Raw genomic sequence first — 11476 nt, 5'->3', positions numbered from 1 at the left:
TGTTCTTTTTCTCTAAATCCAGAGATTTAGCACAGTCTTGAGTGAGAAAGTCTGTGTCAATTAGTGGAATTTCTAGGGAATTTATGGTTCCCCCCATTGCTTCTTTCACCTCTCTGTATCTGTCCTTTTCTACCATAAGGCCCACAGTTTGTTTGTAAAGACACATCCTTCTCATTCTTTTCAATCCCTCCTTTTCTTATTTTCTCAATAACTGTCTTTACAAACAGTTATTATTGACTTAACTTTCTGTTCCTGGGTCCTTTTTGGTTTTGCAATTATTTGTAGTGACATAAATTTCTGTCCTTTTGTAGTCATTTCTGGATCAGTAGGCATGGCTATTACCTGCATCCCTTTGATCACATGTTGAATAAATTGCACTAAGCAAGAGATAATACACGGTAAAAAGATGAGAGTTACTACAGCACTTAAGAGGGAAAAAACCATTTGTTTAACCCATAGTTCACCAAGTAACCACAAAAACATGCCCCATTCCCATTCTTTCTATGTTTGGACTGGTTCATGAGCTAACTTTTTTATTCCCTTTGTTATTTGTTTCACCACTCTTCCATTGTCATCTATTTGCAAACAGCAGTTTGAGCCATTTAATTTGCCACACACTCCCCCTTCTGCTAATAGATAATCTAATACCATCCGATGTTGAAATATTGCATTCTTCATCTGAGTAGATTGGTCAGCAAGGAGGTCAAGGGCTGTAGCTGTCTGGCTGCTTATTATTTCAAAGACAGCTTGTAACCTAATTATCTGATTTAAATTATAAATTGGTCCTCTGACATCTGATATTAAATCATTAGGATTCCATATGGCTGGTCTGTAGTGTTCTGTGATTTGCTCAGGTGGCCATTCATCTTCTTCCCACTTTTGGGTTCTCCCTCCAGCCAAGGCTGCATCAACTGAATGCTTTTCTCTAATTGGATCATCATATACCTTGATTCCTAACTGATTTCCCTGAACTTGTGGTAGCAGAAAGAACAATGGTCCAATATACCCTACATAACATATCCCTGACTAACTTGGGGGTAATCTGTGATAGGCATGTTGGCCACAAATCCAATAATGCCCTTTCAAAGCCCAGGTCCTGTTGGTAAAGGGGCCTTCCTAATTTTCATCATCAATTGGAGGATCAAAATACAGCTTGCTTCCTGGGCCTAACGGTCCTCCAACAATAGATGCCTCACCATAAGAATCCTAATATTTGCATTTCCAGGCTCCCACATGAGGTTTCCACCTACAAGTACATCTCAGACCTGTTTTGTTGGATCTGGACCAGAACTTATTAAAAAGGGTTTGAGTTCCAGTCTGGTGTTGCCACTTCCACTGAAAGTCACCGACAACATGTGTCTTACTTGTGGAATTATCTCAGGGTCAGCTTAAAAGTAAGGGGTCAAAAAAACTGTCCTTCCCCACTGCTTTACAGCCTTCAAAATCCCTTTTGTAACTATGGTAGGAACACCTTACCCAGCTACCATTAGTGAGCTTAACATGTGTTTGATTCCATCTGCCTCGATGTTTAGAACAATCGTAAGGAGAACAGTTGAGATCCAACAGTCTAAATCCAAAGATAAAGTCCAGCCACAAACACTTTTTTCCAGATATACACCTCCTGTTTTATTTAGACAATAAATGCCTCTTTCAGAAGAATGAAGCCGCCATGGACTTCCTTCCTCATCCTAAAATCCCATTCCATTATGGACCTCACTCAGGGTGCTGACTCACCATTTAGGCTCAACTGGGCTGGTCACCCATGGCCACTTTTCAAATCCTCCTGGCCCTCCACAGACCCAACAATTATAAGGTCAAAGGTTTTTGCTACTTCTTCTCCTAGGACCAAAAAATGATTCTCCCATCTCTGGCCCAAACCTAACTGACAATATAAAGGTAAGATCATTAAGAAAAACATTCAAATGGTATAATCTAATCTCCTAATCTAATTTTCATGTTGTCTTCCACATCACCTGTGGCAAGTGAAGGCACAGAAGCAATTCAACATAAAGAAAACAGTGACAGCAAGGATTAGCCCCTTAATGATTGGACAGCAAAAGGAGGGATGCCCACACAGACTATTTCAGCAGGCAGTCTGTGGGTAGGCACACAGGGCTTCCCCCAGTGACGCACTGGCTACTGCTCCAGTGCACTCCTGTGGTGTGTCAGTCGTGGCTTCCCATCCTTCTCCTCCAGATTAGATGTCCAAATTTCCGCGACTTTAAAGACCATGACCTGAGTGTGATGGGTCCACCTGTGTTCAGCTGTCTTGACGGCTGTTTCTGTGGTCAGCAACACTTGGAAAGGTCCATGCCATTTTGCCACTAGTGGTGCTTCTTTCCACTCCTTAACTAGGACCCAATATCCTGGTTGGATATTATGAACAGAAAAGTCCAAAGGCAGGGTCTGTGCTAACTGGGCTTTCTGTCAAAGAGATTTCACAAGAGACAATATCCTGGCCACATATTGTTTTAAACATACATCACTTATTTCCACACACACACACCCCTTCCCCCCGCTGCATTGAGAATTACAAGGGTAAGGAATTCCAAACCTCAATTCAAAGGGAGATAATTTAATATCTCCTCTGGGTCTGGCCCTTATTCTTGCCAAAGCCAATGGTAAAAGTCGTACCCATGGCATCTTAGTTTCTATCACCCACTTCAAAAGGTGTTTATTTCTCCATTCATTCTTTCAACCTGGCCTGAGCTCTGGGGGTGCCAGGGGGTGTGGAGGTTCCATTGTATTCCTAAAGCAGTCATAACCCCTTGAAGCATCTTTCCTGTAAAATGAGTTTCCCTATCTGAGTCTATTGCTTCAACAATCCCATATCTTGGAATTATTTGCCCCTAAAATACTTTATTAACTGATCCCGTAGTGTCACTGTTGAGTCAGGAATGGATAATAAATTACACAGATTCTAGGTCAGAAGGTTAAGATGCTAGAAGCCCCCAGTTTATTGGAACCCCTTCTTTTATACACTGGTCCAATACAGGTGGACCTGATTGGTCATTTAATCAACACATTTCACATGATTGGCTAATTAAGAAGACACTCTTTGGTAAACATCTTATGAGAAAAACAACTTATTACAAACATGACCTGCAGATAGATTACCATTTGTTTACCATTCTTTCTCTCTGCCTCCCTAAAACTTCCCAGACCAATTCATGGGAAAGCTTATCTGGCTTTCTCTTTCTCTGACCAGACTGTCATATCCACACCACAGTTGCTGAAACAGTTGAATATGCTTCTGCCCACCCTGTTACCTGACATTCTATTACCAGAAGTAAAATCCACCTGGCATCTTTGGAAGGGATGTACAGCCCAAGGCCTCCCTCCCCTGGCAAGTTTCTTTGTAACCCCGTTATTGGTTTTAGCACAAATCAAACAACCCTCAATAGCTCACTTTGACAAAGTAAAAAGCCATGCAGCAACATATATCTTGAGGAAGGCTTCTGCCAGTCCTTGACAGCCCAAATGAGTCCCTTCATGGAGTTGTTTTAATACCTGTAAGGCCAGAGCTTTTGGTATTCACTGCTTACCATCCCTTGTAAACCAATTATCCCCTCTTTCCTCTGCCCCACTCTTTTTAATTATCTCAAGTTCCTCTGGTGGAAAAGACAGCTTCTCTGGCAGCAGTAGGGTTACTGGGAGCAAAGGGAGCATCTTAGAGATTTTTGGCAAAAACGCAGCTTTCCGAGCTTCTTCATTAGCCAGTTCTGAGCACCCTGCCTGGTGTCCCCTAACGTGTATTATTGTGACCCCTTTTGGTAAATTCACCACCTCCAAAAATTCATAGACTCTCACAAGCACATACAGCTCCGCTGTTTAAGCTGACCATGTCGGCAGTAACCTCCCCCCTTCCATAAATTATAGAGTATCCTGTAAATTGCTTCTTGTGAACAGTGCGTATTATATGGCTCTACGCAGATAATTACTGTATGTATAATGCTGTATTGATTAGTAGTGCTGTATTAACATTTCAGTAGTATGGTAAATGTAGCTTTTGTAGTTAAAACAGAAACTATGCATGTGGGATACTTTTTTAAAGAAAGGAATGAGGTACTTTCACCTAGATAGCACCCACAGGACACCTAAATCTTTCAAAGAAAAAGAATTTATTGCTCTCTTATCAGAAGAAACTAACTTCTTCCCGCCTCACTCAGCCCTGAAGATGGCATTAGGATTAAGAGGAAGAAGTTGACACTGACCAGACAGAATCCTTTGTTTGAATGGAATTTATGCATCATGTATGAGATGTATGAATATGCAACAGGCTATTGCTTTTAAGGGTTAACCCTCTGTTAACGTGTGTTCTTTTTCAGGCTTATTTTGCCCAGAAAAAGGTACCTGGACAGTCCGTAACTCTTTGTTCCTATTGTCTCATATTGTCCTAAATCCTAATTGCCCAAATTTTTATTATTCTAATTATATTACTATTTTTATAACCCTTTTATTACTATTAAACTTTTGAATTTTAAAAACAAGTGATTGGCGTTTTTCACATTCATAATATCTGCTCATCACAATAGCCCATGAATTTCCCCACCTCTCAGCCAGATGCCACTTGCTTTAGAGAACTTTGGTGATCCCCCATGGAAGATCCCTCATCTGCCTCACGACTGCCATCAAGGACAGAGATTGAAGCCCCCCCTCCCCAAGGACTGAGACCCTTAAAATTCTAACACAGAGGTGCTGGGCTGACTGAAGCAGGATGCCTGCCAAGTGTTGCCTGCAGGTGTGTTCGCTGGACCAAGACTGGTTTCCTCTAGAAACCAGTCCTGAAACACTGCTGGGACTGGTTTGTCCTGTTTGGAACTGGACTGTTTGTACTTGTTCTCAACGGACTTATTCTCCACTGTCCTGTACCTGTTCCCCTCCTGGTGGAGAACTATAAAAGACCCCTGAGTTAACCAAAGATTTTGAGATTCTCCCCAACATGACAAGATGGATCTATTGGCTGGACCACAGGGATTTTGTCTGTCCGTTGGTAGCTATTCACCCTCCCCCCCCACATTCTCTCTCTCTCTCTCTCCTTTATCTCCTTTCTAATCCTTCTATCGCATTTGCTGTGGGCACTCAATAAAAGGTGCATTTGTTTTGATTAATACTGAAAGTCCCCTGCTGTGTGTCTTTTACACTCTGAGATCAGTAAAACGAACCATTGCGACCCCCACTTGTACTAGCAGATCATGACACCCAGCCACTTCCACCGTGTCATCACCCATATTACATCTCCGTGGAATCTCCACCACACAAGTTCTCTCTGCCCCAGAATCAACCACAAATTCCAATACTTCCTCTTGGGGGCCTGTTTCTGAAGTTATCAAAGGCTCCAGACAGCATTCCTCCTCCAGAAAACAGAGCCCATGTCCTTCCCAATCCTTCACTGGGCACATCCCCTGAAGCACCTCCAAGTCTCCCTCTAAGTGAGGGTGCCCTTCCCTGCTACAGCAGAAAGAGGCATCCCTAGTCCCTTCCCGGGACTCTGACCACACTGGGGCTCTGCCCCCCTCCTGAACCCCTCTCATAGACATAGCGGGAGCTGAAATGACCAAGGGAGCAGAGACAAGAGCGGGGGTCTGCAGTGAGGCTGGAACCAATAAAAGGACAGAGTTAGGAGCAGAAGTCCACAGGAAAGCTGAAATCAACAAAGAAGCAGAGGTAGGAGCAGGAGCAGGCAGCTCCAGAGTCATGGTGGGGATGGGAGTGGGCAGGGAGGGCTGGAGCTCCTGACACAGGCAGAGAAGCTGATACAGGTACGGAGACTGGAGCTCCTGGCACGAGCAGAGAAACTGGAGACAGGGAGAGGCAACATTTCCAGGGGGTCCCAGCCCCTTTCTCTGGTTCCCCATCTCATTTCCCCAGGGCCCTGCCTGCACGTCCCTGGTGTTATAGGTTAGTTGCGGTGGGGAGTCAATCACCGACTAGTAAGTCCAAATGAAATTAATTTATTGGTGGATAATCAATCACCGACTAGTGAGTCCAATTTAAAATGAATTTATTAATTGTTAGAGCAAGCGATAATAGGCAAAGTCAGCGCCCTGGGCGCGCTGGGCAACAGGGGAGTTCCCGCTCCACCACTGCCGCATTCTTCTGATATTTCGTGGGGTTTTTATACAGTCCTGCTTCCGGGTTGGCGTGTCTTTCAGGGTAGTACTCTGCTTATTCTTCTCCTGTTGCTAGATGGTAGTAGTCCATCTCCCGGAGGTCTGAAGATGAAGGCCGGTATTTTCCTTATTTGATAGGTTTATCTGATTCCTGGAATTTTAGGCTCAATCTGCTGAGTTCCTGGAATCTTAGGTTTACTGAGTGGATAAGTGTAGCAGTCGAGGCGGTCACGACATAAAGCAAAGACCACAAGCAGTCTCAGTTGGTAACACTTGGCAACAGTTTATTAATGAAAATGGCTGATCTTTTATACGCTTTCCAGTTGTTTACCCTTCTTCTACCTTAGCTATTGGCCACAATAATTCAATACCATGCCATTGGTGAAAAGTTACTCTGACTCCACGTAACTTTCTAAAAATGCTTCATCCAGCTGCAGAATGCTCTTGTCTTCCTTCTCTCGATCTCCTTGGTTACGGCCTTGGAGAAAGCTCCTTATCAGCTTCTTCTTCTTCTTACTTCTAGCTCCTTTAGCTAACAGGCCCGCTGCTAGCCCCTTCCACAGATAAGCTAATACTGTGCTATCGATCATAGCAAGCCCATTACCCATATTAACAGTTTACTAAGCAGATAAACAAATGTTTCTGAAACCCATTGTCTTTGGTTTCATCTTCCTTATCTTTTTAAGTCTGGAAATTTATTAGGCAAACAAATGGATGTGGTGCAACAGTCTTACTGGAATAGCTTTGTCAGCTTTGATGAACAAACTTAAAGTTTTAACCCATTACACCTGGCTTCTGTCTCCCTGCTCCAATCCATTCCCCTGACAGCTCGAACACCTCCCACTCTTCACACCACAGAAAAATCATTCCTTTCCAACAGTATAATACAATCCATCTTTCTCCAGAAAATTAGGTTAAACTTTAAATCAATAATACATATCACATATGCATTCATTCATTCATTCATTCATTCACACACACATTTATTTCTTTATTATCTCACTCATTCTCACTCACAAGACAAGGTACCTGTTATGAACAAAAATTCAGTTAATATTTTTTTTGTGAGAAAGAGTTGCAGGGACGCAGCCAGATCGGTCTCTGCCAGGATTCTTAGTGCTTTGTTATTGTAATACCGGGTCGTTAAGGCTTATCTCTTCTTTTGTATTAGTAAAAAGCCTGGCTGGGTGCGGTGGACCCTTCCCCCGAGGCTGTGTACTCTTACAGCATAGGGAAGACACCTGAGAGGGTGGGGGGGGGTTATGCATTGTGAGTCCAAAGTCCAGAATGCTTTGTGGGACCCCGACTCCAGATGCAACGAGAAAACCCCAAAAACAACGAGCCAAATAAGAATTGAGAGACTAAAGTGATGTCTGGACGTGAGGAGCCGAGTGCTGAGCCTGCAGAGATGCTGAACACCTTCGGAGCCCCTCTCGCCCTGAGCAGGGAGTGGTCCCAACGCCGGGACCAGACAGCCGCCGGGGCAGAGAGAACAACATCTGACGGGGACATCACGCCCTAAGGCTTCCACGAGGACTGGATCCCCGGCTCTGCCCCTAGTGGACAGAGCTGCGCATGTCCTCCTCCTCTGCGTTGCCCTGGGAGACGCGACGGGGACTGCAGCCCTGCCGAGCCGCCCAATCCTGAGCTGATCACTTTTAATAAAGGCATTAAAAAGGAGAAGAAGTCTCCTGGCCCTGTTTATTTCAGTACCTTTTACTTTCAAGTCATTTTGTTAATATCCACCCATGGGTATTATAAAATCTCAAATGTAATTGGCCAACCCTGGATTTTCTTGGGTGTCCCTCAATCCAGCAGTGTTATCCAGCACTGGATGTTCTTGGGTGTCTTATCCCTCAATCTAGCAGAATTTTTAGGGGCCCACTCCACTTTTTATCTCGCATTCCCAGTGGATTGTGCCAGGAAAACCCTTGGCTCCCTCTCTCCAAGGGGTCCCACCCCTTCCCTGAGACCCAGTCCCACTTACCCCAGGGGATTCTCTCACTCCTTTTATCTCTTGCTTCATCTCTTTACTGGCCGTTTTTCTCATGAAAGAACAGAACTGCAGTGTGGGAGACTCCTCACTCACACATTTAGTAGGTGAGGATATAACCAGCCTCACACACACATTCACCCCCTGTATTTGCCCCCCTGAAAGAATACTTTACCAATCTTCTTTTTTTCTTTGAGTCTGTGCACAAGAATTTTGGGGCTACCATGATTCTTAGGGAGCCTTTTTTTCCCCTTTTCCTTTGTTTTATTTGTCTCCTTTTGTCCACTGGGTGTTCTACCTGCAACTGCTGATCACACCAGGAGAGACAGAGCAAGGCTGCCTGAACCTGGCAGGGCATATCTTCCCTGCTCGGGATCTCCCGGTGGTCTCAGAAGTGAGGTGTTACATCCTGGGACAAGCGCCGATTTGTGAAAAACACGTTCACTCTCCTGGGAAAATTTTAAAAGTTTAATAAAGGACAATAGGAGACAAGGACCATAGAACAAAGGTTATTAGGGCCAGGTGCATCTTGACACTCAGCCAAGAACACATCATTACTTTACATCAGCCTGTTGCATATTCATAGACCCTTATGCATATCCATAAACTAGTTTACATATTCGAGGACCTATTTTACATGGCCCCTCCTTGGGTCGACCTTTTTAGAGCATGTGTGTTTCTTGGCTGCAGTTTTGGCTCCTTCTCTTTATCACTTCCAGTCTGGGCCTTGGTCCATACTATTTCAGACTGTGAGTGAAATAAACAGAGCAGGATACTTTTTCTCCTTTTAATGCCTTTATTAAAAGTGATCAGCTCAAGGTTGGGAAGCCCTCTAACCCAGGTTGACTCAGAGGAGGAGGAATATATGCGCAGCTTTGTCCACTAGGGGCAGAGCTGGGGCTCCAGTCCTCGTGGGAGCCTTTGGGCGTGACCCCGATCTTGACTTTCCACTGCCTCCCAGCTCCGGGTCTTGGTTTAAGATGATTTCTCTGTTCAGGGTGAGGGGCAACGAAGGTTTTCAGCATCTCTGCAGGCTCAGCACTCTGTTCCTCACGTCCAGACATCACTCTAATTTCTTAATTCTGTATTGGCTCATTGTTTTTGGGGTCTTTTTTGGTAAGTTTGACACTTCCCATGGCATGCTGGTCCCGAAGTTATTTTGCATCTTCTGATGCCCCCCTCCCACGTCTCCTCCCCTCCCCTCACTGTTCCGGGAGAAGAGCCATTAACTTAGCCCTAGCCAGGGCCTTTACTGATACAAAAGGAACTATTAACTATAATGACTTGTGATTATCATAGCAAACAGGTAGAACTGTAGCAGCAACACTGGTCTGACTGGTTTTGTAACCTTTTTTTCAAAAAAAATTGGCAGAATTTTGTTTATAACAGTGAGTGCTGATAGTTGGCATATCTGTAGCAGGTGTCCTCATCCTATGTTCATTGGATGTTATCCCATCCAAGCAGGCATTTTAACACAAGCATAGCTATTTCACAACTATGTTTAAGCTTAATTAACAACAGAAATAAAAACTATATCAAACTTACTTTTACACCACACATATAAATCCATTTTAATATTTGCTAAAAGCCAATATTATAATATGCATCTATAAAATTACTGAATAATACTGATGTGAAGAAGGGATCTGATTCAGGATGGTATAGGGATCCAGGACTGTGGGATGCCTTGGTCTGACAATTTCATTTATTATTCTTAAATCCTGCACCATTCTGTAGGTTCCATCTGGTTTCTTAACAGGAAGGACAGGAGTGTTATAGGGAGACATACACGACTCCAAAAGACCTGCCTTTAGCAGGGACTCAATGACAGGCTGTAACTCCTTCTTTCTCTCCCTTGAAAGAGGGTATTGCTTTTTAGACACCGCCTGTCCTGGTTGCTTCAAAGTAATTTGGAGAGGCTCCATGTCTAGTTTTCTGTATTTCCCTAGAGCTGCCCACATTTCTGGGTTTATTTCAGCATAAGCCTTCTCAAATAGTTTACACTAAGTTACCACAGTGTTAGACTCTGTATAATTTTTTACAACACTTATTTGCATTCCCACTTTAGCCATCAAATCCCTTCCTAGTAAATTACAATTAGGAGCAAACAGGAATTCATGCATTTCAAACCTGTCTCCCACATCTATTAATAGGGGTTTAATAAAATGCACCTGCTTATCCTTTCCACTCACCCCTTGAATAATCAAAGATGTTTTTGACAATTTTATCCCCTTGGGGATAAAATTTAAGGTGGATCAAGAGGCCCCTGTGTCTACCAGGAAACACATCTCCTCTCGATATGGACCCACCTTAAAAGTTCTCAAGGGCTCCAGTGTGGTGGGTCCTTGTTATAATGGGAGCCCCTGACACCCCTAAAAATCCATCTCCATTAATTGCTGGACTTCCTCCTCCTGAGGATCCAGCTGTCTCTGCAGACAGTCCCGCTTCCAGTGTCCCTCTGCCCTGCAGATAGCACACGGATTTCTCCACAACCACTGTTTGGGTTGGCTCTCCCTTGCTGGGGAGAGAATGCCTCTGCCACTTCCTTGTGACTGACCCCATACCCTCTGTCCTGGAGGAACCCTTGGGCCCTGTGGCTCTGAAATAAACAGGGCGAGGAGACTTCTTCTCCTTTTTAATGCCTTTATTAAAAGTGATCAGCTCAGGATTGGGCGGCTCGGCAGGGTTGCAGTCCCCGTCGCGTCTCCCAGGGCGACGCAGAGGAGGAGGATATGCGCAGCTCTGTCCACTAGGGGCAGAGCCGGGGGATCCAGTCCTCGTGGGAGCCTTTGGGCGTGATGTCCCCGTCAGATGTTGGTTCTTTGAGCTTCTCAGCTGGTTGGTCCTGGCGTTGGGACGACTCTCTGCTCAGGGCGAGAGGGGCTCCGCATCTCTGCAGGCTCAGCACTTGGCTCCTCATGTCCAGACACCACTTTAGTCTCTCAATTCTTATTTGGCTCGTTGTTTTTGGGGTTTTCTCGTTGCATTTTGGAGTCGAGGTCTCAAAGCATGCTGGTCTTGGAGTCACTTTGCATAACCCCCCCCACCCTCTCAGGTGTCTTCCCTATGCTGGAAGAGCGCACTGCCTCGGGGAAGGGCCATCCACCCCACCCAGCCAGGCCTTTTACTAATACAAAAGAGGAGATAAGCCTCAATGACCCGGTATTACAATAACAAAGCACTAAGAATCCCGGCAGAGACAGATCTGGCTGTGTCCCTGTAACTCTTTCTCACAAAAAAAATATTAACCGAATTTTTGTTCATAACAGCTTATTCCTCTGGGGCTGTAAAAACTGCCATCATCTTTGTCTTTGCCTTTTCCTCATTTCCTCTTACATATATATCTGCTGTGCTTTTGTAACCAATTCCT

The sequence above is a fragment of the Zonotrichia albicollis genome, chromosome W (genome assembly GCF_047830755.1).
Source record: "Zonotrichia albicollis isolate bZonAlb1 chromosome W, bZonAlb1.hap1, whole genome shotgun sequence".
NCBI classification, from domain to species: Eukaryota; Metazoa; Chordata; class Aves; order Passeriformes; family Passerellidae; genus Zonotrichia; species Zonotrichia albicollis.
This window is presented reverse-complemented; position numbering follows the sequence as displayed.